This window comes from Chiloscyllium plagiosum, unplaced genomic scaffold (assembly GCF_037043375.1).
Source record: "Chiloscyllium plagiosum isolate Xiang-an unplaced genomic scaffold, Cpla_swu_hap1 HiC_scaffold_42, whole genome shotgun sequence".
NCBI classification, from domain to species: domain Eukaryota; kingdom Metazoa; phylum Chordata; class Chondrichthyes; order Orectolobiformes; family Hemiscylliidae; genus Chiloscyllium; species Chiloscyllium plagiosum.
The window spans coordinates 17,023,571-17,051,065 of record NW_028270180.1 but is presented as its reverse complement, the minus strand read 5'-3'; the positions used below and the strand labels follow the sequence as shown (position 1 = coordinate 17,051,065).

The window sequence follows — 27,495 nt, the reverse complement described above, 5'->3', positions numbered from 1 at the left end:
GCAGTTGCCTCACCAATAATTTGTACAGCTGCTACGTGACCTCCCAACTCCTACACTCAACGCATTGACCAACAGATACTCAATTCCATCCAAAAATAAATTTGGTCACTGCTGCACAATTGTGCTTCTTGGTTCCCCCAGACTGGGAAAACACTGGGCTGTGGGGCCCATGGGATTCCTCATCCAGCACATATTGAGAATTAGTGGATGGAAGCAGTGACCTCTATCCTTTCCATGCCTCCCTTCCTATTATTATGGGATCCCAAATTTTGATTTGATTTATTATTGTCACATGTACCTAGATACAGTGAAAAATTTTGTTTTGCATGCAGTACAGGCAGATCATACCATACAAAGATCATAGGGTGACAGAACAAAGTTAGGAATACAATGTTATGGCTGCAGAGAAGGTGCACAATGAACAAGATCAACATTAGATTTAAAATTTGAGAGGTCCCTTCAGAAGTCTAATACCAGAAAGGAAGAAGCTGTTCTTGAATCTGTTGGTTTGTGTATTTAAGCTTTTGTATCTTCTGCCCGACAGAAGAGGTTGGGAGAGATTATAACCGGGGTGGGAGGGGTCTTTGATGATGTTGGCTGCCTTCCCGAGACAGTGGGGAATGTACAAAAGAAACAATTGCCAGAAAAGCTCAGCAGGTCCAGCAGCATTGGTGCAGTGAAGTCAGAGTTAACATTTCGGGTTGAGTGACTCTTCCTCAGAACTGCAAGAAGTGTAGGCAGAGTCAATGGATGGAAGGTTGGTTTGGGTGATGGACTGGGCTGTGTTCACAACTCTCTGTAGTTTCTTACAGCCCTGAAGCCATTCAGGCTCTCAACTGTTTATCACATCTTCTTTGTGGATAAAACATGAAGCTGGTAAAAGCACAGCAGGTCAGGCAGCATCAGAGGAGAAGGGGAGTCGATGTTTCAGGTCGGAACCTTTCTTCAGAACCTTCATGAATCCTGATGAAAGGTTCCGACCTGAAACATTGACTTCCTTTTTCCTCTGATGCTGTCTGACCTGCTGTGCTTTTACCAGCTCCACTCTTTATCCTCTCTGATTCTCCAGCATCCACAGTCCTCATGGGAAAAAAAAAATCCCATGCAAAGGACTGCAAAAAACACTACATAGGACAAACAGGAAGACAGTTAATGATCCGCATCCATGAACACCAACTAGCCACGAAATAATACGACCAGCTATCCTTAGTAGCCACACACGCAGATGACGAGCAACATGAATTCGACTGGGACAACACTACTATTATAGGACAAGCCAAACAGAGAACAGTCAGGGAATTCCTAGAGGCATGGCACTCATCCACAGATTCAATCAATAAGCACATCGACCTGGACCCAATATACCGACCACTGCAACGGACAGCTGGAACTGACAACCGGAAGCGGCAGATTCAAACCACTACAAATGCCGGAGGGAAGATCACAGAAGCGCTTCACAGGAGGCTCCCAAGCACTGAGGATGTCACCGAGACAGGGGACGAAACGTCTGCAACACAAATTTCCAGCTCGGCGAACAGAGCCACAACAACGAGCACCCGAGCTACAAATCTTCTCCCAAACTTTGAAGAGGTCATGGGTTTGGAGGGGGCTCTTGGTAGGTTGCTGCGGTGCATCCTGCAGATGGTACACACTGCTGCGTCTGTGGTGATGGGATGGGAGTGAATGTTGCAATTGGTGAATGGATTGCTAATTGAGCAGGTTGCTTTGATCTGGTTGAAATTTGGACTAAAGAGGACATGGAGAGGTTGAAAAGGGAATTCCTGAGCTTAGGCAGCTGGGCTGCAATTGGCTAAGGGGGAGTGAGTAAATCTGGGGAGGCTGAAGAGACTGGACTGAAGTCAGTGAAAACGTCTCAGAGGGCCATAACAACTGGAGATACTTACAGAGAAGCGAGAGGCTAAAATCATAGAGAAACGTATGGTTTAAAAATTGCGGTAAGGAGAGTCCTTACTGGTAACCTCAGCTGGTGCGTCAGATGATAAGATCTAGGAGGGGGATTAGGCCATTCAGCCCATCAAGTCTGCTCCACCATTCAATCATGGTTGATATGCTTCACAACCCTATTCTCCCCATAATCCTTAATTCCTGGTGCAGGAATTAAGCTCACACAGATGGTATCACTCTGCATTGCAAACTACTAGCCATCCAGCCAACTGAGCCAACCAACTCCCACTTTGGGTTATCATACTGCATTGTCCAGCGAAAGATGGTCCTGGACTGGGTTTTGAGTTTGTAGGCTGACTGTGCCTAATGTTGCAAACTCTCAACTGAGTGTGTATACGTCCATGCTCTAGCTGCTGATCGTAATAAAGTAAGGTTAGAGCACGTGGATAAGAGGCAGTTTTGAAAATGGGAAAGTGTGATAAAATCTGAGTTCACCTGCCACAGAGGTATGTCAGAACACGTTGATTACTTTTTATACAAAAACGACTTTCTATCAGCTGGGGTTGGATCTGTGGAAGGGAACTTAATCTGCCTATGTCATGTTGTAAATAAACCACCTTGGAAATAGTTTGTTGCCTGTTTTATCCTTTTCAAGACTGATATTTACTGGATGAACAATTATAAAATCATACTATCCAATGGTCCCTTCCCCTTCAGACTGAGGGGTAAAAGCTGCCCGAATGGCTAACATTTCAATCTGTTAATGCTGTACTGAAGTTTCACGAGCCTGGAAATCACTAAACTCTGCTGTGACCATCTTGCCCTGTCAAATAGACTTCAAGACTCTCTATAGAGCCATAGAGCCATACAGCACAGAAACAGACCCTTTGGTTCAACCAGTCTGTGTCGAACATAATGGAGTAAGAGAAAGTGAGGACTGCAGATGCTGGAGATCAGTGTCGAAGAGTGTGGAGTTGGAAAAGCACAGCCAATCAGGCAGCATCCGAGAAGCAGGAGAGTCTATGTTTCGAACATAAGCTCTTCATCAGGAATGAAGGGCTGATGAAGGGCATATGGCCGAAACATCCATTCTCCTGCTCCTCAGATGCTGCCTGACCTGCTGTGCTTTTCCAGCACCACAAACTTCATCTTCGTGCCGAACATACTCCACATTAAACTCGTCCCACCTGCCTGCACCTGGCCCATGTCCCTCCAAACCATTCCTATTCATGTACTGATCCAAATGTCTTTTAAATGTTGTAATTGAACCAGACTGACTTGCTTCAGAAAGATAAAACTCACGCAACACCAGTTTATAGTCCAACAGCTTTATTTGGAAGTACAAGCTTTCGGAGCACTGCTCCTTTGTTGGGTAACTAGTGAGGCAGGATCATAGGACACAGAATTTATAGCAAAAGATCAAAGTGTCATATAACTGATGTATATTGAACAAACCTGGACTGCTGTTAGAATGGGTTGCGGGTTTTGATTCATTTATATGTAAATCCCAGAATTTCTTTCAGGTCGCAGTCCCAAGATAACTGAAGGTTTTATAAGAAAGGTGACGGCTCGGCTCAGACGATGCATTAAAGGTGTGAGATTAGAATCCGTCTGTATCCCTTTAAGTCAGACAGGTTCCATTTCCAAAGTGAGAATTTATAAAATGTGATGTGGACTGACTGCCTACAGAATGTGTGCTTTTTGAACAAAATAGAATGTATCTGCAAATGCACATTCACCCCATAGACGTGTATGTGTATGTATTGGGCACCTTTAATGCATTGTCTGAGCTGAACTGTCACCTTTTTTATAAAACCTTAAGTTATCTCGGGACTGTGACTCAAAAGAAGTTTTGGGATTTACATATAAATGAATCGAAACCTGCAACCCATTCTAAGTAATTAGAGACTTAACAACAATCTAGGATGGTTCAATACATTGCATCAGTTGTCTGACATTTTGATGTTTTACTATAGATTCTGTGAACTACGATCCTGCCCCACTAGCTACCTGATGAAGGAGCAGCGCTCTGAAAGCCAGTGCTTCCAAATAAACCTGCCGGACTGTAACCTGGTGTTGTGTGATTTTTAAGTTTGTCCACCCCAGTCCAACACCGGCTCCTCCACATCGTTGCTTCAGAAAGGCATTGAAGAACAAATATTGGTGCTGACTGGAACGACTCCACAACATGTGTCACCCTTTCCCATCGTTTTCTCCTATTACCCACTCAAATGTCCCACTTGAGTGAACTTTTAATGAATCTATCTTGGATACACTATTGCAACCTGTGCCTTTAACTACTGACGTTAGACTATACTTGGAGTACAGTGCATAGCTCTGGACTCTAGATTGAATAGGGTGTAGAGAAGGGAGAAGGGGCAAGATATGTGGGCAGCACAGCGGCTCAGAGGTTAGCTCTGCTGCCTCACTGCTTCAGGGACCTGGGTTTTATTTCAGTCTCAGGTGTCTGTGTGGAGTTTGCACAGTCTCCCCCCGTCTTAGAGTCTTAAAGATGTACAGCATGGAAACAGACCATTCAGTCCAACCCGTCCACGCCGACCAGATATCCCAACCCAATCTAGTCCCACCTGGCAGCACCCGGCCCATATCCCTCCAAACCCCTCTCACAGTCCAAAGATGCGCAGGCGAGGTGGATTGGCCATGAGAAATATAGGGTCACAGGAATAAGATGGGGGCACGGTAGGTCGTGAGGGATGCTCTTCACTGCATTGGTGTGGGCTCATCGGGCCACAAGGCCCCTTTCGCACTGTAGGGATTCTATGAATTAAACAAAATAGGATTGTACTCCCTGGGATTCAGAAGGTTATGGAGTGCTGTGAATATTTCAAAGGGATAGGTCATGAGAAACTGTTGCTACTAGCTGTGGGAGTTTAAGACTCAGGAGCGTAGTCTAAATAATAAAGTCAGACCTTCAGGAGTGAAATTAGGAAATGTTTCTTTATACAAGGGCTCATCGAAGTGTGAAACACTCTTACACAAATGACAACTGAGACTAAATCAATTGTTAGTTTTAAATCTAAACTTGATGGAATTTTCTTAAAGATGTTAAGGAACGTAAGACAAAACAGTGATGTGGCATAAGGTGACAGGTCAACCATGACCTCATCAAATGGCAGAACAGACCCAAGGGGCTGAAAGGTCACCTTCCGTTTCCTGCATTTTTGTTGCATTCTAACACTTAAATTCTCCAGTTCTTTCAGACCCTCTCCTCTTCCTTTTTCTGATCACATTGTGTTGGATGTAATTTAGCAAATCATTTCTTATTAATGGAATAATTTTTCACTTCAAAGTTCATTAAATCACTACTTGAAGCATCTTAATTTATTAAGCATCTTTCTTTTCCTTGACTTAAAATATTAACTATATTATTCAGGTCTGTTTATTAAAATATTTATTAATTTCATATTGTCGTTACAATATGTGTTCTAATTTAGAAATGTTCAGTCTGCAACCTTCTTTTTGAAATCCTATACATAAATGGTCAAATTTCCATCAAACAGCCTGCTCATGTTGAGGTCTATAATCCCATTCAGTGAATTCTGTTTGAAGTGACTGAATTAATGAACATCACGAGGACCTGATCAAATTCTTGGAGATTATGACGCTGGTGGATGTGAAGAAAATTATTTTCCTTGTGGGGAATCCAAAACTAGGGGCTGTAAATATAAGAGCTAATAAATACAATAAGGAATTCAGGGGAAAAAAAAATACAGGGAGTATGAGAGTGTGGAAACCAGGAAAGGGAAAAGGAACAGGAAGGTGAGATATGGGGCAAAAAACATTTGCCATAGTTCACAACATAAAATGTTGCAGATGCTGGAATTCTGTCCCTATAATTTTTTTCTCTCCCCCACACCCATTTTCTCAGACCCTGTTCAAAACGTCTTCTTCAACCAAGTTTTAAGTCAGTTCTCTTAATGTTTCCTTCTTTGGTTCAGTGTAAGGTTATGCTACTGTCATACTGTCAGTGTCTTATATAAGTATAAAAGTTTTTGGTGATGGTAATGTGTATGTGAATGCTTCTTAGAAATCAGAACTGCAATATGAAACTGGATGCCATTCTGCTCACTGACATCACTCAGAAAACTTTGTTTTAATCAGCACCTTAATTAACCGGCACTCTCAATACACCAGTAAAAATGAGGCCTCTGAAATACTGCAACGCTATTGTATTATCACAATGTTGGAGTAGTCAGCTGAGGGGTGCGTCAGATGGCTCTCTGCCGGTAACTTTTATTTCAGACAAATAAAGTGTAACAGTGGTGTGTATACCTCCCCCTGCACTACATAAGGCTGACAGTGTGTGTGATTTTACATTGATTAGATGTGAACGGCCCTCTTGATCAACTGGAATATTAGATCAGATGCTGCTCCCAGAATTGCTGGTTAATGAAACGTTTGCTGTATGTACAGTGAAATGATTAGAATTAGAATCCCTACAGTGTGGAAACAGGCCCTTCAGCCCAACAAGTCCATACTGACCCTCTGAAGAGTAACCTACCCAGACCCCTACGCTATATTTACCCCGCCTAATGCACCTAACCTACACATCCCTGAATACTATGGGCAATTTAGCATGGCCAATTCACCTTAACCTGCGCATCATTGGACTGTGGGAGAAAACCAAAGCACACAAAAGAAATCCACACAGACACGGGGAGAATCCAAACAGACAGTCACCCAAGGCTGGAATCAAACCCAGGTCCCTGGTGCTGTGAGGCAGCAGTGCTAACCACTGAGCCACCGTGCCGCCCGAAAGTATTAGCTCACAAGCTGTAAATAAAACTCTGGTGATGATGTTACATTGACCTGGATCTCTTTCATCCTTTTGCAATTCTGCGTGCAATTCTGGTCTCCTTCCTTCAATGTCAGTGTTCACATTGGAAAAGGGCAATGTTAGTGAGAATATGGAGATACAGGCTACAAGATTAGATGGGATTGAAGTTGACAAAGAGGAGGTTTTAGCAATGTTGGAACATCTGAAAATAGATAAGACCCCTGGGCTGGATGGGATTTATCCTCGGATTCTATGGGATGCCAGGGAGGCGATTGCAGAGTCTTTGGCTTTGATCTTTATATTTACCTTGAGAGAATTCTGGACTTCAGACTTCTGAACTTTCTCCCCATTTTGAAAATGGTCCATGCCTCTATGCTTCAGGTCCTTCATCTAGATTGTTAATGTATAAAGTTAAATGTATAATGTATAAGTGTGGTCCCAACACTGAGCCTTGTGGGACATCTGAAAGTATTGTGCTTCTTCTATATGAAACGTCTGTCTGGGTCACAGCGTCAAATTCCTGGAGTGTAGATTTGAACAACAAGCTCACAATTCCAAGCAAGGTGCCAGTCAGCCTGACATTAGTTATGGACAGGTTCCTTTGAAATAGTTTGAGATAGAATACATTACAATATGAGTAAAAGATGAAACAGCAAAAAGAGCAATATTGCTTAAAGGAGAATTAAGAAAAAACATTGCGACACACAAGGTAGAAAGAGTTCATAATAAAATCAGAAAATATTAGCAATATTCATAACTGGGTCATCTATGGAGATCAAAAAATTGATTTGTAGAATGGCTACAGCTCAGAGGAGACCATTGGGCCCATTTTGTTGGTGCTAGCTCTCTGTGAGAGCAACTCACCTTGTCCCACTCCCCAAATATAAACAGCGTTGGAGGAACTCAGCACATCTTTGGAGAAACATTAACCCTGTTTCTCTCTCCAAAGATGCTGCCAGACCTGCTGAGCTACTCTAAGAATTGCTGTTTTGAATCCAGATTTCCAGCGTCCGCAGCCCTTGCCCCTTCATTTGAGTAGCCTCACTTGCCCCCCCTGCTTTCTTCATTGCCCTGCAGATCTTTTCTCTGTCGAATTCTCTTTGGAAGGCTATGGGAAGAGATAATGACAGTGGAGGCTGCAGATGTAACGTGGGGAGGGGGGGGGGGTAAGTCTGTGTTTTAAATTCAGAGAGAGGAAGCTAAAATTCTCAGCCCCTATCCAACATGTTGGGAATAGAGGTGGAAATGGGATGAGCTGGAGGCTTGAAAACATTCGTTTCAGCCGGTGTGTTAGTATTGGGATCCATCCCCCTCTTGGATATCTTGGAGTAAACAAGTACGGGACCTGGGAAGGCTATCCATGCCCATGAAAGAGGCTATTAGGCCTCGTATGTTTAAGAAGTTGATTGGAAACCTACTGGGAATTCTCAGTTTCCCTAAGCAACAGAACACCAACCAGGTTGGGGAAGGGGACAGAACAACAACAATCGAGAGGCCTCCCATCTTGTCGATGCTCCATCTACACACTCACTGATCTTGTACCGTACCCAAGTGTTCAGAGCTCGAAGGGTTCTGATTGATCCATGTTCCTGAACAGCTCAGTGTTTAACAGGGACAGGGAGAGGCTGAATTGGCAGGGGGCTATTTTCCCTGAAGCATAGGAAGATGAGGAGTGACCTTACAGAGGTTTATAAAACATGAGGAGTATGATTGGGGGGGGGGAATAGCCAAGGACCTTGTCTCGGGTATGGGGAGCCCAAAACTAGAGGGCATAGGTTTAGGGTGAGAGGGGAAAGATAGAAAAGGGACCTAAGGGGAAACTTTTTCACAGAGACGGTGGTGCGTGTATGGAATGAGCTGCCAGAGGAAGTGGTGGAGGCTGGTACAATTACAGGATTTAATTCTATGACTGTATGAGTGGGAGATGACAATTGCGGAAAGGTTGATGGAGGCCCATTAGTAGCATGAACTTTACTTGCAGCTGGACAGGGAAAGCCGCAAGACAAAGTGAAACAATGAATTGACCATCTTGAAAATGGCTGAGAGGTCAAAGGCCAAAACGAGAGATGATGTGTTATGGCTGCATTCATTAAGGATATTGTTCATGAATTTGCCTGGTGAAAAAGCAGGGGCAGGGCCTGAGTGTAGTAACAGAACACAGAACAGTACAGCACAGTACAGCCCTTCGGCCCTCAATGTTGTGCTGACCTTTTATCCTTCTCTAACATCAAACTAACCTACATACCCTTCATTGTACTAACTTCCATGTGCCTATCCAAGTGTCGCCTAAATGTCCCTAATGTATCTGACTCTACTATCACTGCTGGCAGTGCATTCCACACACCCACCACTCTCCATCTCTGACATCTCCCCTAAACCTTCCTCCAATCACCTTAAAATTATGCCCCCTGGTAATAGCCTTTTCCACCCTGTGAAAAGGTCTTTGAGTATCCACTCTATCTATGCCTCTCACCATCTTGTACATCTGTATCAAGTCACGTCTCATCCTCCTTTATTCCAATGAGAAAAGCCCTAGCTCCTGCAACCATTTTTCATAAGACATGCCCTCCAGTCCAGGCAGCATCCTGGTAAATTTCCTCTGCACCCTCTCTAAAGTTTCTACACCATTCCTATAATGAGGGGACCAGAACTGTGCACAATATTCCAAATGTGGTCTAACCAGAGCTTTATAGAGCTGCAGCATCACCTTGCGGCTCTTAAACTCAATCTTCCTGCTACTGAAAGGCGAAACACCATATGCCTTCTTGACAACCTAGTCAACTTGGTTGGCAACTTTGAGGGATCTCTGGACGTGGACCCCAAGATCCCTCTCTTCCTCCACACTGCCAAGAATGCTGTCTTTAACCCTGTAATCTGCATTCAAAGTTGACCATCCAAAATTAATTACTTCACATTTTTCCAAGTTGAACTCCACCTGCCACTTCTCAGCCCAGCTCTGCATCCTGTCAATGTTCTGTTGCAACCTACATCAGAATAAACATCACCTTTTCCTGTCAGCTGTGAACTTGAAACATTAACTCTATCTTCTCTCTCCACAATGGCTACCAAACCTGAACTTCTGCAACAATTTCTTGTTTTTTTCTATTGTTTCCAGGCTAATGGATAGGCTAGCAGAATGGGCAGACACATAACAGACAGAATTCGATACAGAGAAATGTGACGTGATACATTTTGGCTCTAAGGGCAAACGTCTTCACACAGAGGGTGGTGCGTGTATGGAATGAGCTGCCAGAGGAAGTGGTGGAGGCTGGAACAATTACAACATTTAAAAGGCCATCTGGATGGGTACATGAATAGGAAGGGCTTAGAGGGATGTGGGCCAAGTGCTGGCAAATGGAATTGGATTAATATAGACTATCTGGTTGGCATGGATGAGTTGGACCAAAGGGTCTGTTTTCATGCTGTATATTTCTATAAATCTGTAGCTGTAAGGATGCAATGGGGCAAAATAAACTTAATGGCACGATTATATAGAGTTGTGCAATGACAAAAGGTACTGATGTCTGAAGCCCATATTGAAAATCGTATGGGATCTTATGCTCTGATCCATTGAGTCTAAAGGCAGAGAAAGTAAGGCTAAAGTTTTATAAAGATCTGGTTGCACCCCTTTGTATCCAATTCTGGTCACTATACTTTCGGAATGATTTGGAGATGCCGGTGTTGGACTGGTGTGGACGAAGTTAAAAATCACACAACACCAAGTTAAGGTCCAACAGGTTCAACCACCTGATGAAGGAGCAGCGCTCCAAAAGCTAGTGCTTCTAATTAAACCTGTTGGACTATAACCTGGAGTTGTGTGATTTATACTTTAGGAAGGATTTGATGGGCCTTGAGAAGTTGCAGAGGAGATTTCCCAGAATGCTTCCAAGGTTAAATGGTTTTGATTTGATTTGTTTCCCTAGGTTCAGTGAAAAGCTTTGTTCTGCGTGTGGTACAGGCAGATCATACCACACAAAGTGCATTAGGGTAATAGAACGGAGTGAGGAATACAGTGTTCCAGCTGCAGAGAAGATACACAATGAGCGAGATCAACAATAACTTTAAAATTTGAGAGATCCGTTCAGACGTTTAATAACAGCAGGGAAAAAGCTGTTCTTGAATCTGTTAGTCTGTGTGTTCAGGCCTTTGTATCTTCTCACCAATGGAAGAGGTTGGGAGAGATTATAACCGGGGTGGGAGGGGGCTTTAATGATGTTGGCTGCCTTCCTGAGGCAGTGGGAAGTGTAGATGGAGTCACTGGATGGAAGGTTGGTTTGTGTGATGGACTGGGCTGTGTTCACAAGGTTCAAGGTTATTTGGAGAATCTGAGGTGGCTCTCATTGGAGCAAAGGAGTTTAAAGGGAGATTCAATGGCGGCCATCAAAATCATTGTAGGCTTATGTAAAATGAATAGGGGGAATAAGAACCCATCACCAGATGGAACAGGCAATAGACAGCCACAGATTTACAGTTTTCGGCAAGGGATTTGGAAAGCCTAGAATGTGATGCCTATGAGGGTGGTGGAAGGGGGAAATGATCAAAGATTTCTAAAGGAAATTGGATGGGACATTGAAGGATGCAAAGTTGTAGGGCCACAGAGTTGAGGAGTGGGTCCAACTGGATTGCTCTGCAGGAAGCTGACATGGACTAAATGGGCTGAATGGCTTTCTCCTCTGCTATAAGTAAGCTCCATGATGGTTTTAGGATGCGTGTGTCTCTAACTGGGTTAACTGATCAAGCAAGGCTGCTTTATTCTGATGGCGTCAAGCTTCTTGAGTGTTGTTGGAGCTGCACCCATCCAGGCAAGTGGGGAGTATTCCATCACACTCCTGACTTCAGCCTTGTTGATGGTGGACAGGCCTTGGAGAGTCAGGAGGCACGTTACCCGTTACAGGATTCCTAGCCTTTGACCTACACTTGCATTATTTTTTGGTCCACTTCAATGTCTGGACAATGATAACTCCCCAAGATATTGATAGTGGGGCGCTCAGTGATGATAATGCCATTGAACGTCAAAGGGCGATGGTTAGATTCTCCCTTGTTGGAGATGGTCATTGCTTGACATTTGTATAGTATGAATGTTAGTTACCACTTAGCAGCCCAAACCTGGATAGCGCTGCATTTAGGCATGGACTGCTTCAGTGTCCGAGGAGTTACAAATGGTGCTGAATGTTGAGATATCGTCAGCAAACATCCCCACACTGCCCTGATAGACAGCTACGTTAGAGGATTTGACAGCAAAATTGAATGAGATTGAGTAACTTTGGTTGACTCAATATGTCCAGTCAACATGGGATACCAATCAACAATGTCAAATAAATGGTGATCAAACTGTGCAATGCTGCATTCAGATTGTTACCTTGTCACTACAGGGGCTTAGTGGTTGGCACTGCTGCTTCACAGCACAAGGGATCCAGGTTCAATGCCACAATCGGGCGACTGCGTGGAGTTTGCATATTCTCCCCATGTCTGCTTTAATTAATAGCAAATGGGAAAAAAGCTGCACGTTGGCAGGGATTTGAGTTCAGTCATGTGGGCAACTGGCAAAAAGAACAAAGAGAAAAGCAAGAGAAAAGGGAAAACAATAGCACAGACTAGCTTGCAGCTTGATCTCCAGATGAACGATGTTGTATGTACTTGGTTCTGACTGGCGGAGACTCGATGGGCCTTTTTCAGTGCTACAGACATCTTTGACTTTCAGCAAGAAAGTACACCAAGGATGTCAGGGAAATCTGGAGAGAATAAGAGCTAAGAAAACTGCGAAATGGATGATAAATGGTGGTGGGAACTAAAGACCTAGTGATTTCCCAGGTGTGAGCGCCAGATATTGTTCGTGCTGTTAATGAATAATAGCGACGGAGATTGCAAACAATATTATCAAACTCACAGGTTAACGGGTGAAACTGAAGTCTCGGGGTAAAATGGGTGGAGGGCAGAGGAACTACAGATAACTTTGACTGAAGAGAAATCACTGGTGATGGAGTCAGCCCTGGGAATATACCACAGCATCAGCCTTGAATAGGAACAGAGAATCAAGAAACCATAGACCGTGATTAATTAGCTATTCATCGAGACAAGGTGGGTGGCCTTGATAAGGTAAAACTAGTCCAGGTTTCTGGTTTGAAACACTGCAGTCTATCTTTAAGAGTACTGGGGGTTTGAGCTCCAGTGATGTGGAACCATTGTACTAGTTTCAATGGATTTTTTTCTCCCTGAATGATTAACAAAGGCTAGTTTGAGAGGTCGGTTTTATCTGTCTCATTGTTTGGGGTGAGGGAAATTCCAGCCTTGAGCAACCTGATAGCTGCAATATATAGTTAGATCACAAGCCAACCATTATAAAGGAAGGGAATACATCAGACTTCAATACATGATTAGCCTCGTCTTTGCTATGACAATGAATTTTATAATTTCACACTTGCAGGGTGGAGATCAGATCACTACGACAACCTTTAGGAGACGCAGGGCAATAACTTCATGACTTTATCTCAGACTGGGAGTTCCAAATCTTTCTCCATGGTTTCTAAACAAACATGCCAAAGATCAAGCAACAAAGGTAGGCACTGTGTCGGTAATGCAGCTTTGAAATGTTCTTCTCCAGAGGACAATGGTTAGAGACGTAGCATTGCACAGCACAGAAACAGACCCTTTGGTCCAACTCATCCATGCCAACCAGATACTCTAAATTAATCTGGTCCCATTTGCCAACAATTGGTCCATATCCGCCTAAACCCTTCCTATTCAGATACCCATCCAGATGCCTTTTAAATGCTGTAATTGTGCCAGCCTCCATCATTTCCTCTGGTAGCTCATTCTATACACGCACCACCCTCTGTGTGAAAATGTTATCCCTTAGGTCCCTTTTGAATCTCTCTAATTTTGGAATCCCCTACCCTGGGAAAAAGACCTTGTCTATTCACCCTATCCAAACTCCTCATGATTTTATAAACCTCTACTAGATCACCCCTCAGCCTCCGATGATCCAGGGAAAACGACACCAGCCTATTCAGCTTCTCCCTATAGCTCAAATTATCCAACCCTGGCAACATCCTTGTAAATCTTTTCTGAACCCTTTCAAGTTTCACAACATTCTTCCTATAGCAGGCAGACCAGAACTGAACGCAATATTCTAAAAGCGACCTAACCAATGTCCTGTACAGCCACAACATGACCTCCTAACTCCTGTATCCAATACTCTGACCAATAAAGGAAAGTGTACCAAATGCCGTCTTCACTATCCTATTCACCTGCTACTCCACTTTCAAGGGATTATGAACCTGCATCTAAGGTCTCTTTGTCCGGCAATATTCCCCATTTACTGTATAATTCCTGCCCTGATTTGCCTTGCCAAAATGCAACACCTGTTGAAACTTTATTGCTGGAACAGCACAGCAGGTCAGGCAGCATCCAGGGAACAGGAGATTCGACGTTTCGGGCACAGGCCCTTCTTCAGACCCTTCTGTTTCCTGAAGAAGGGCCTGTGCCCGAAACGTCGAGTCTCTTGTTCCCTGGATACTGCCTGACCTGCTGTGCTGTTCCAGCAATAAAGTTTCAACTTTGATCTCCAGCATCTGCAGACCTCACTTTCTCCTCTAAAATGCAACACCTCACAATAATCTAAATAAAACTCCATCTGCCACTCGTCAGCCCAAGCTCCTGTTACACTCTGAAACAACATTGTGAAAGCAGCTCAGTAAAAGTCACACTGATAAGATTAACACTGTGTTGGAGACTAAATAAAGGTTGACTGGTGTCAAAGCTATTTCCTGATCAACCTCCGAGAGATATTCTTACACACTTCTAGAATAGGTGGGACTTGAGCCTGGCCCTTCTGGCTGAAAGGTCGGGACATTACCACTGCACCAGAAGAAAGACTTTCAAAATCCTCGGTTGTTATTCCCCTCAAAACTATGTTACACCATCACAGTGGATGGTAGACATAATGTGGAGGTGCCGTGTCGGACTGGGGTAGACAAAGTCAGAAGAGACATGACACCTGGTTGTAGTCCAACAGGTTTATTTGAAATCATTAGCTTTCGCAGTTCTGCTCCTTCATCAGGTGAAATGGAGAGAAGCGCACAGGCACAGAGTTTATAGACGGAGAGACCATTGCAACATTATTCCAGGTAATTAAGAGTGTCTAAAGACCATACAAATGGTGTAAGTGGAGTGTCAAGAGGCTGAATACCAAGTCTCTGCAGGTGATTAAGAGTGTCAGACGATGTGAGTAAAGTGTCAATAGCTGCATGGCAAATGAAGGGATGACCTATAATCGGATAAGTTGAGGCACAGAGATAGTTACAAAAAATTCAAAATAAGGTGATGCTGGAGACAAACCAAATGACTAGAATAACATGGTAGGTATAGGAGTTACATGCCAAGGTTCTAACCAAAGTAACAAGTAATCCAAAACTGTACAAACTAATTAAGGTAGAGAGATCATGACAAGTTATCATGGTGATGATGTCAAAACAGGATAGTAAGGAAGATTTCACAGGTACAGAACAATATGGTGGGGTCACATGAATAGCGACATGAACCCAAGATCATTGTTGAGGCCATCTTCATGGGTACAGAACTTGGCTACCATTTTCAGCTCTGCGATTCTACGTTGTTGTGTATCTCAAAGACCGCCTTGGAGGATACTCACCTGAAGATCAGAGGCTGAACGTCCCTGAACGATGAAGTGTTCCCCGATGAGGAGGGAACATCTATGTCTGAGTGATTGTTGCACAGTGTCCATTCATCTATGGATTGCGCTCATGGAGGTCCTCAGCATTAACCCTTTCAGACCCTGATACTACAGCTTGTGCCATCATCCTCATGATCTGGAACTTTGTTAAGGAGAGAAAACAGATTTAAAATAATGAGTAAGATGATGAGGTATGCATTCCTTTCCAGTAGTGATCTGGATCGCAAAGCCTGGAAAAGATGATGGAAACAGATTGAACAGTATCGGTCAAAAATGAATCAAATCTAAACTCCAAAAAGGGATCATTTCCAGGGTTGTGTGGTGCAGAGGGGGGGGAATCTAACTGAACAACACTGTCAAACAGTCAGACTTGGCACAGTGGGCCAAATGGCCTCATCTGTGCTATGGAGTGCTGCAATTTTGAGTTTTTCCAGTACACCATCAAAAACAAATTAACTTGTCACATACGAACCTGATACAGAAATTCGAGTTTCTCGAGAGCATTACCAAATCATTGGCAGGGAATCCACGTTCCGTAACATGAATAAAAGAAAATTTAGGAGCATTTACAACAGAATTTGAGCTGATTGCAGTCATGTAATATTTAAATATTAGATCTTTGCACATTTAAGCAATCAAATTGCTTGTTAATTCTTCTCGATAGCACAAAGGTACCTGTTGTTAAATTATAGTTTGCAGATACAGCATTGATGTATTTTCGGCTGAGATTTATGCACTTGTGTTATGAAGAAATGGATGTCTGTGGTGGACATTGTTTTGAAATAAATCACAGATGTTTCTGTTGTTGCCAAGCATGGTGTAATGCAAGCGAGCAAATCATCACAACATTAACTTGATGACTTACTTCATGATGAATTCAATGGCCCCACGAGGGTGGTTCTCATTTTGTTGATTGAGAGTTGGGACACTCGCTTGGTTTGGAGTGTTTCAGGCAGCTGCTGTGGGAGCTTCTCTTTGGTCTGTTGTGTCTTTGACAGACTCCGGCCCTGCCCGCCAAGCAGGAAGTAGGGAGGTGGGAGCCGGAGGGGGTTGGGTGGGTGTATAAATTTGCGTCGGAATGCTTAGTGTCTCAAACATGGAGGGTAAAGACTGCGACAAGGGTTGGATCTGGTCACGCAGGGCGGGAAGTTAAACATCAGCCCTTCACATGGACTGGAATTGGGTGCAAAATTACCACTTGGCAAAGGACGAGAGGTCTTGCATTCATAGATTTTACATGGACCTGACGTTTTATGTTGTTTTACAGCCCATGTTGTACTCAGCATTTCTGGAGTGCAGTCACGGTTACAATGTAGTGGCAAATATGTGCACAGCAAGATCCCACAAACAGCAACCTGCTCAGCACCAGATAATCCGATTTGAACGAGGGATAATCATTGGACCAGCCATCCAGGGGAGGACACGCAAGTGGATCAGTGGTTATCACCGCTGCCTCAAAACGCCAGGGACCTGGGTTCGATTCAACCTCGGGTGACTGTATGGAGTTTGCACGTTCTCCCTGGGTTTCCTCTGGATGCTCTGGTTTCCTCCCACAGTCCAAAGATGGGCAGGTTTGGAAGATTGGCCATGCTAAATTGTCCATAGTGTCCAGGGATGTACAGGCTAGGTAGATTATCATGGGAAACACAGGTTTACAGGGATTGGGTAGGGAATGAGTAAGATCCTTTCAACCTATCCAAGAGAACAGTCAGTTTGATATCTCATCTAAAAGCCAGCACCCCTGACAATGCAGACCTCCCTCAGTGCTGGGGTACCATGTTCCAATATGAAGCTTAAATGGGAACCTGGTGACTAGATTTGAACAGTTAGTTTAGCCATGGAGGCTTTCCCAGGTCTAGTGGTACTTGATTCCAATGCTAGCTTCTCCCTGGAGCAGGGTGTAAGCCTCACCATGGAGGCTCTCCCATTCATACCAACTGCCATTGATGTATCCAAATGTTTTGCTGGTTGATCCATAAAGGAGACAATACAGGGTCCCCAGTGGCTGTGCAGCAAACCAGCAAGACCCCCATCACTAACAGTAAACTCCAGAGAATCAAATGTACCACCCACATACTCAGCCAGATATACACAGACACACAACCATATTTGCCAATATACACAAACACGGGTATGTACACACTCCCACCCGTGGACACTGATATATACAAGAACACATACTCATCCATAAACACAGACACGAATATACCACATGGGCATGAATAAACCACATGGGCATGAATATAAACACTCAACAGAGTAGACAGAGACACAGACAGACACTGATATATAGACAAACAAACAGAGATTTACAGACACACACCCACACATGCACTCTCGCACACCCACACGCACTCATGCTCACACATGCACTCATGCACACACACACACACTCACACAGACACAGACATAAAACCCCACACACACACAGACACCCGCATACACAGACATACATATACACACACACACACACAGATACATACACAAACATACACACACAGGCACACACACACACACACACAGACACACACACATACACACACACACAGACATACACACACACAGGCACACACATAGATATGAAACAATCTGTCTTTGCTGGAAGGAAGTAGAAGGACAAAGTTGCCTTCAGACAGTGTGGACAGAGTCTGGCTGAGTACAATACCTTTGGAAGAATTTGCACAATCTATTGGCGGAACATTGTAAGGAAGGCAGTGCCAGATACTCAACAAAGCTGGATGCACCAAAAAAGGTAAAAAGAGGGGTTTTCACAGTCTGAGTTCTTAGATTCCATGCCAGGGGGAGACAGAGAAGCTTAATCAGGATCGATTAGCCACAGACTGGGATGTGTTTCTTTCTATAAACAGGATTTCAGAGAGGTTACAGGAGGTAGGGGAAGACTTGCAGCACCAGAGTAACTACTGCAGAATAGCATGCAATGAACTCTGACAACAGGAACTTTGAATTGCTAAACTAGATGCAAAAAGTCACATAAACCAAATCATTTATAGAGACAGAAGGGATGGAGAGAGAGGTCAGCAACTAAAATGGAATGAAAGCAGCAGAACCATAATGTACACAAAAATTTTGGGGAGATAGTGGCATGATGGTACGGTCACCAAACCAGGTCCTCAGAAGAGTGTAAGAAATAAGAACATGAGTAGGCTATTCAGCCCTTCAAACCTGGGCCACTGTTCAATAGGATCATGGCCATTTCGACATTCACATGTCCCTGTAACTCTTGGTTCTCTGACTGATCAAGAATTCATCTATCTCAGCCTTAAATATACACAAGGACTCTGCCCCTGTCACAGTCAAGGGGTTCCAATGACTCACAATCCACTGAGAGAAGAAATTCTTCCTCATCCCAATCTTAAATCAGTGCTCTTTTGTTCTGAGACTGTGACCTCTGGTCCTAGACTGTCCCACAAGGAGAAACAATCTTTCCACATGTACCCTTTCAAGATGCCTGCGTGTTTCAATAAGGTTGCCTCTCATTCTTCTACACTGTGGGTGGCACGGTGGCACAGTGGTTAGCACTGCTGCCTCACAGTGCCAGGGACCTGGGTTCAATTCCCAGCTTGGGCAACTGACTGTGTGGAGTTTGCACATTCTCCCCGTATCTGCGTGGGTTTCCTCCGGGTGCTCCGGTTTCCTCCCACACTCCAATAATGTGCAGGTTAGGTGAATTGGCCATGCTAAATTGCCCATAGTGTTAGGTGGATTAGTCATGGGTAAATATAGGGAGGTGGGTTTCTTTACGGAGGGTCGGTGTGGACTTGTTGGGCCGAAGTGCCTGTTTCCACACTGTAAGTAATCTAATCTGTAATCTAAACTCCAATTAAGTTTAGGCCTAATTGTCCTCAAAAGAAAATCTACTGAACCTTCTCTGTTCTGCTTTCAATGCTAATACATCTCTCCTTAGATAAAGGGTCCAAAACTCTCATAGTACTCTGTTTGCTTTCCCTATTACCACTGAATTATCATAGAATCCCTACAGTGTGGAAACAGGCCATTCGGCCCAACAAGTCCACACCGACCCTCTGAAGAGTAACCCACCCAGACCCCACCCTATTATCCAATATTTACCCCTGACTAATGCACTTAACCTACACATCCCTGAACACTATGGGCAATTTTAGCACGGTCAATTCACCTGACCTGCACATCTTTGGATTGTGGGAGGAAACCAGAGCACCCAGAAGAAACCCACGCAGACACGGGGAGAATGTGCAAACTCCACGTGGTTGCCCGAGGCTGGAATCAAACCCAGGTCCCTGACGCTGTGAGGCAACAATGCTAACCACTGAGCCACTATGCCACCCTTTTGGATATTAGCTTTTGTGAGTCAGGCATGAGGACATGCACGCCCCTCTGTTCTGTAGCTTTCTGCAGTCTTACTCCATTTAAATAATATTTAGCTCCTCTATCCTGAAGAAAGATTACATCCAAAATGTCAACTTCTCCACCTTCTGATGCTGTATTCTTCCAGCCTCCTGCTTGTCTACCTTGGATTCCAGCATCTGCAATCACTTTTGCCTCGATTCTTCATGGCAAAATGTGTAATCTCATGTAATCCATAACCAAGTTTTTGTCCAGTCACTTGACCTGCCTATCTCTATACCTCAAAACTTAACTTTCCAACTATTTTTATATCATAGAGTCAGACAGCATGGAATCTTGACCCTTCGGTCCAACTAGCCCATGCTGAACACAATCCCGAACTAAACTAGTCCCACCTGCCTGCTCCTGGCCCATATTCCTCCAAACCTTTCCGATTCAGGGACTTATCCAAATGGCTTTGAAACGTTGTAATTGTAGCTGTATCCACCACTTCCTCAGGAAGTTCATTCCACACACGAACCACCCTTTGTGTAAAAGATTTGCCCCGCATCTGCAAAGTTAGCTACAGTAGAGTCACTTTTCTCAACCAAATCATAAGTATGTATTGTAAATAACTGTGGTCCCAGCTCAGATCCCTATAGCACTCCACTAATTACAGGTTGTCATCCTGAAAATGCACTTCTTATTCCAGCTCTCTGCCTTCTGTTAGTTAGCCAATTCTCAATCCATGTCAAGAGTGTGGTGCTGGAAAAGCACAGCAGGTCAGGCAGCATCCGAGGAGCAGGAGAATCAATGCTTCCAGCATAAGCCCTTCATCAGGAATGAGGAATTCTCAATCCATGCTAATATACTGCTTCCAATACCATATACTCTTATCTTATTAAGTAGCCTTATGTGAGATTCTCTAAGGAACGATAGTAGGGGTTAGTTACTCAACTGGAAATGGCATCCCGGTGGCAGACCAGAGTTCCAGATGGGACCAGAGCTGCTTTCAGGGAGAAGGAGATCACCCTGTAGATGGGACCCTCCTTTCCCAACACTCCCGAACCACACCATGGTAACCTAGTTACATTTCAAAGAGTTGCAGTGAGAGCTCTTCCATCTTGAGAAACTATCCCCTTCATTTCCTCCTACTGCTGCCTTCAAAGCAAGGCAGATAGGGAGGGAGGGAGGGGGCATATTATCCTCAGAGTTAATACGCTTACACCTCCCCGCCCCACCCCGGTACTGGAGGGCAGTAGCTAACCCACCTCCCTCTGGCTTATAAACTTCTTGAAAGACACAGGCTGCCCAGCTGCATAGGCCCATTATATCTCACCATGACCCTCAAGCTCAATCCACTTACTTATGTATGTATTGTGGGTGTGCTGTCAATGTTGGTGCTCACTCAGCCTCTATGTTAAATGGGCAAATTAGAGTGGGCGTGGGCCTGTGGTTGGCTTAAGGTAAGCTAGAACATAGAACATTCCGGCACAGCACAGGACTTTCGGCCCTCAATATTGTGCCAACCTGTGAACCAATCAGATGCCCATCTAACCTACATTATTCCATTATGATCCATATGTTTATCCAATGACCATTTAAATGCCCTTAAAGTTGGCGGGTCTACTACTGTTGCAGGCAGGGCATTCCACATGCTTGCTACTCTCTTGAGTAAAGAAACTACCTCTGGCATCTGTCCTTTTAAACAATTTAAATAAGTACATGATTAGGAAAGGTTGGAGAGATATATCTATCACCCCTCAATTTAAAGCTATGTCCCGTCAATGCTAGCCATCACCATCCGACGAAAAAGGCTCTCACTGTGCACCCTATCTAACCCTCTGATCATTTTGTATGTCTGTAGCTGGGCACTAACCCGATAATACATTCACCTGATGGGATGGGTAAAGTCCAGATATGACCAGACTGTCTGAGTTCCTCCAGCACTTTCTGCCTCCGTGCTATTAAAGACAAACATAGGAGGGAGAGTAGGGGAGCAGGATTAGTAATTGCCCAGAGGGTCTGAATGGCCTCCTTTGAGCTGTGTTATGTGATTCTATGAGTTACACTTGCCCACAAATGCTTCAATGCGGTAACAGAATGGGGGGCACAGTTGCCTCACAGCGGCATGGATCCAGGTTCAGTTCCAAACTTGGACGACTGTCTGCATGGAGTTCGCAAGTACCCCCCGCGTCTGCATGGGTGTGCCCCCACTTCCTCTCATAGTCCAAAGGTTGTATCCGTCACTCCTGAAGTTGTCTCCTCTACATCGGAGAAACCAATCGCAGACTCGGGGACTGGCTATCGGAGCGTCTGTGCTCTGTACGCTCCAATCAACAACACTGTCTTGCTGCCAGCCATTCCAACACCCCCTCCCACTCCCATTGGCGATGTGTCCATCATTGGCCTCCTCCACTGTTAAAATGAGGCCACACGCAAACTGGAGGAACAGCACCTCACACTCCGCCAAGGGAGCTTACAGCCCAAGGGCCTCAACGTAGAGTTCACCAGCTTCAAATTCTCCCCAGCCCCAACCCATGTCCAATGCTCCCTCTCCTTCCCACCTCCTTGGCCCGCCTTGACCTGTCCATCTTCTTTTTCATCTATCCGCTCCACCAACTGACCAACCACAACAACCCCCTACCTGCATCCACCTATCACCATCCCACCTGCCCTTCCCCTCACCCTCTGTTTATTTCCGAGCCCCCTTCCCCCTCCCAAATCCTGGTGAAGGGTCCCGACCCGAAACGTCAACTCTCCTGCTCCTCCGATGCTGCCTGACCTGCTGTGCCTTTCCAGTGCCACACGGGATTGACTCTGACTTTCAGCATCTGCAGTTCCTCACTCTCCCCAAAGGTGGACAGGTTAGGTTGAATTGGCCATGGGACATGCAGGGCTACAGGGTATGGGAGGGGTGGGTCTGGGTGGAATTCTCTTCGGACCCAATTAGGACAAATGGCCTGCTTTCATATTGTAGGGATTCTATGAATCCAGTCTACGGTTCTTGTAAGCCATCACCGTACAAACCTGAGCTACAATAGCACTTGTATAACGGAGCAACGACCTTGCCTGGGTGAAGTTTACATCTGGATTGTAAGGAACCTCCTTGCCCCTTCTCTCTTTGACCTTGTCCTCGGGTCTGTTGGGCCAACTTGGCGTGAAGCTGCAAAAGGTACTCCTTCATAATCCAACCCCCAAGGGCCCAAGGTTCACAGCAGAGACAGCCAATTTGCGCAGGCCAGCTCCACTTTTGCTACATGAAATGCCTCATAAAAGCACAATTACACCCTTGTCTGATTGCATTTGTCAACGAGAGCGATTGCCATCTTCTGAGTACAGGACGCATTGGCTGTAAAAATGTGACCAAATTTCACCTGACAGGGCAAAATGTGAAGCAGCCTTTTCATTTCAATATCTGGCTGGTATCGATTCTTCGTGTATCGGCGTTCGCTTTCCTACCATCGCTGCTCTCCATTTATTTGTTGCTGCTTTTATTTTTGCCCATTTTTTTTAAATGATGGACAAGATAAATTGAAAGCAGATTTGTTTGAGTCAGCTGTGCTTGGTGTATGGTGTGCCTGTCTCTGATTATCTCAAGGTTCCAAATTCAAGTCCGACTGCAGGATTGAAGCTGAAACAATCAAGGCTGACTCCCCAGTGCAGTACGGTGGGGGGGTGCTGGCCAGTTGCAGACGCCAATCTGCGGCAAGACTCTGTCTTCCCTCTCAGGTGATCATAAGCGATCACATGTCATGCAGTCATATAGCACATAACCAGGCCCTTTGACCCAACTCTTCCAAGCCGACCAGGTTTCCTAAACTGAACTAGGCCTATTTGCCCATATCTCTCTAAACCCTTCCTATTCATGTACCCATCCAAACGTCTTTTAAATGCTGTAATTGTACCAGCCTCCACCACTTCCTCTAGCAGCTCATTCCATACGTGCACCACCCCTCTGTGTGAAAAAGTAACCCCTCATGTCTCTATTAAATCTTCCTCCTCTCACCTTAAACCTATGCTGTCTAGTTCTGGACTCCCCCATACTGGAGAAAACACCTTGGCTTTTCACCCTATCCATGCCCCTCATGATTTTATAAACCTCTATAAGGTCACCCCTCAGCCTCCGACGCTCCAGGGAAAACAACCCTAGCCTGTTCAGCCTCTCTTTATAACTCACATCCTCTAGACTCAGTAACATCCTTGTAAATCTTTTTTGCACCCTTTCCAGTTTATTGACATCCTATCTGTAGCAGGGAGACCAGAATTGTGCACAATACTTCCAATGTGGCCCTCACTTGATCAGGTGCTGGAGATTTATCTCTCTCTATGCAGCTGAAGGCCTCCAGCACCATCTCTTGTATAATATGGACTCTTTTCAAGACATCACTATTTATTTACCTGAATTTCCTAGCTTCCATGTCTTTCTCCACAGTAAATACTGATGCGAAATATTCATTTTATGTCTCACCCATCTCCTGCTGTTCCACGTATAGATGGCCTCACTGACTCTATTCCCTCTGCAGTTTACTCTTTATTCTTGTATACCTCTTTGGATTCTCCTGCACCTTATTTGCCAAAGCTATTTGATGTCCCATTTTTGCTCCTTTTTCCTGATTTCCCTCTTAATTGTCCGACAACCCCAATACTTCTCAAGGGATTCCCTTGATCCCAGCTGTCTTTACTTGACATATGGCTCCTTTTTCTTGACTAGAGCTTCAATATCTCTCGTCATACAGTGATCCCTACTCTTGCCAGACTTTCCCTTCACATTAACAGGGACGTCTCATTTTTGAGAACCTCCCTGTTTTCAGATGACCCTCTACCTGCGAACAGCCTCCGCCAATCAACGTTTGGAAGTTCCTGTCTAATGTCATCAAAATTGATCGTGCCCCAATTTAACCTGTGGACCAGGCCAATCCTTTTCCATTAATATTTTAAAACTAATAAGATTATTGTTGCTGGTCCCAACTAATACCTCAGTCACTATTTCGAAAATGAGGAGGGAAATTGCGCCTGGAGTCCTTGCCAATATTTATCCCTCAATCGACATCAGACACCCAGATTATCAAGTCATTGCTGTCAGTGGAGCTTGCTGCACACAAATTGGTTTTCTACAATCTCTACCATCGGGGAGAAGCCTGAACGCACTCACCGGCCGCTTTCGTAACGGTTTCTACTGTTGTTAGAATACTGAACAGACTCACAAACTCTTAACATTCACCTGTACCTGTGTTTTTGTTTTTGCTGCTGTTTACCTATTATTTACTATCTATGCTACTTAACTCTGTGACCCGCCTGTATCGCTCACAAGACAAAGCTTTTCACTGCGCTTCGGCACACATGACAATAAATTCAATTCAATCTTTCCTACATCAAGTGAATTCACTTCAAATCCTCTTCATTGGCTCGAAAGGGCTTTCAAACTTCCAAAGATCTTGAAGAGAGCATAATAAAATAATTCTTCCTTTATACCTTTACTCGCGTAACCTCAGCACAATTCCTGTTTACACATTCAATCTTTTGAGTCACCTTGGTTTTTAATTCAGAGCCAAGAGAATGGGGCACTTGTCAGTGTGTCAGATTTGTCTCTGAAGAGATAATTCTTTCCTCAGTTTCAGAAATTTATGGTTCAAGAGCCATTGTTGTGTTTAAAACTAGGCTGTAACATGCAAATGGAGTGCAGCACTGTCTATTGGATGTGATGTCCAGCAGCAGTCTTGGTTTCACATTTTATCTGAATGCTCGCACCCATGATAGTGCAAGAGTTATAGAGTCATAGAGATGCACAGCATGGGAACAGACCCTTCGGTCCAACTCGTCCATGCCGACCAGTATCCTAACTAACCTAGTCCTATTTGCTAGCACTTGGCCCATATCCATCTAATCCCTTCCTATTCATATACCCATCCAGATGCCTTTTAAATGTTTTAATTGTACCAGCGTCCACCCACTTCCTCCGTGGAGCATCAGCCTAGGTTTCTATGTTCTGGAGTGAGACTTAAGCCCTTAAAAATATAAAGAGACAATTGGTCCAAAGACGTGCAGGTCAGCTGAATTGGCCATGCTAAATTGCCCATGAAAAATTGCCCATAGTGTTAAGTACATTAGTCAGAGGGAAATGGGTCTGGGTGGGTTATTCTTCGGAGGGTCAGTGTGAACTTGTTGGGCCGAAGGGCCTGTGTCCACACTGTAGGGAATCTAATCTAATCTGAGCACAGCACTGGATCTGGAACTTGTGATGAACAAAGAATAAGACTCACTTTTTGATAATGAGGAGCTTGAAGGTTTGAAGCAAGTTGTACTTCAGCCTAGATCCACGTCCACATCAGTTCACCGACACATTTGTCTATGCTTCTGCTTTACTTGTGGTGATGTTGTTGGTAATAGTTCTGAAGGAGTTAATATTCATGTCACATTGTGCTCCATCCCAATGTCACAGTGTGTTTGGTTAGAGAGACAGTTGGATTCTGTGCAATTACCTCAAAGGGGCAGGTGTATTCTCTACAGTCAGTCCTTTGTCACCATGTCTGGCTAGTCATGTTTACGAAAGCCATTGCTATCATGCAATAAACTACCTTGCTTTACATAAGACAAATGCTTTGTTCTGTTTAGACTGATGCTGTGATGATAATCAGCAAGTCTGTCATGATAATTGGAAAATTCCTACACTCAGCACAGAAAAAGGAGTATTTATGGCAGCTAAATACTCCAACTACATGTCAGTACTGAAAATATGACAAGGGCATGACAGATTATATCCTTAGTTCTCCAACATGACTGAAGGTTTCATTGGTTTCTAAACCAGGCAGGACCTGGTGGGATGACCATCCTGAGAATAGTGGAGTATTATTGAGATGGTGTTTGACTGGAAAACGTTCATGCACTAAGGAACCCTAGAGTCCTTGTACACTTGCCATTGGAAGCCTCAGCCCTTGCAGGGAGAGCATCCTAACTCTGAACACCCCTTATCTTCACTGCTTCTTAAAAATTTCGTGCCTTTGTGTCTGGCTGGACAGATAGGCTTAGAGTGAGCGAGCACTGTGACAGTGAGATGCAACCTGGTCCAGTCTGTGAGCTGGGTGCGTGTGTGTCCCTGAGTGCAGGGTGTCGTTGCTGCAACATTACAGTGATAGTGACTGGTGCAGTATTGAAGTGTGGAAGTGTAAAGGGAGTGGATCAAAGTTTTGTCATGAGGATTCACAGAGACTGGCACAGATTGGGGCTAGGCCAATTTTGATGGAATTAGACAGTAACTAGTGAGAGAATGGGGCACCTTAAAGATCTGCGAGGCACTCTGTGTGTGGAGCCACAGGAGATGGGTGAGATTCTAAATGAATATTTTGTGTCACTATGGAGAAAGACTTAGAAGCCAGGAAACTCGGGGAAGTAAATAGTGATATCTTGAAAAGAGTCCACACTACAGAAGAGGAGGTCTTAAAATGCACAAAGGTAGGTAAATCCCTGGAACGTGATCAAATGCATGGTCACATTTGGAATATTGCATACAATTCTGGTCACCCTGCTATAGGAAGGATGTTATTAAACTGGAAAGGGTGCACATGAGTAGTATGGCCAGTTCCTATGGAATATACCATGAGATGTTGGTGTCTGATGGAGGTCCTTTGGTCTGAGTGATAAGCTGAATTCACCAGGTATCTGCTCCAATGTCCATGTTGAGTTTTTTCAATATCACGCTCACTTGGCATGTGGATTATTAATGAGGTGACAGGATTGTTAGTCAGACACATGGCAACCAATAATCAGAGAGTCATAG

The 27,495-nt window shown here is 44.4% G+C and overlaps 1 long non-coding RNA gene across 1 annotated transcript in view; it reads left to right on the top strand.

Annotated features, from left to right (window-relative positions):
• Positions 1–13,190: 13,190 nt before the first annotated feature.
• The window catches only part of LOC122542632 (uncharacterized), a 49,279-nt gene continuing 34,974 nt past the window's right edge, over positions 13,191–27,495 (top strand). Inside the window, exon 1 of the long non-coding RNA XR_015754097.1 lies at positions 13,191–13,259. This is a non-coding gene — a long non-coding RNA (uncharacterized LOC122542632). The remainder of the gene's footprint in view (positions 13,260–27,495) is intronic.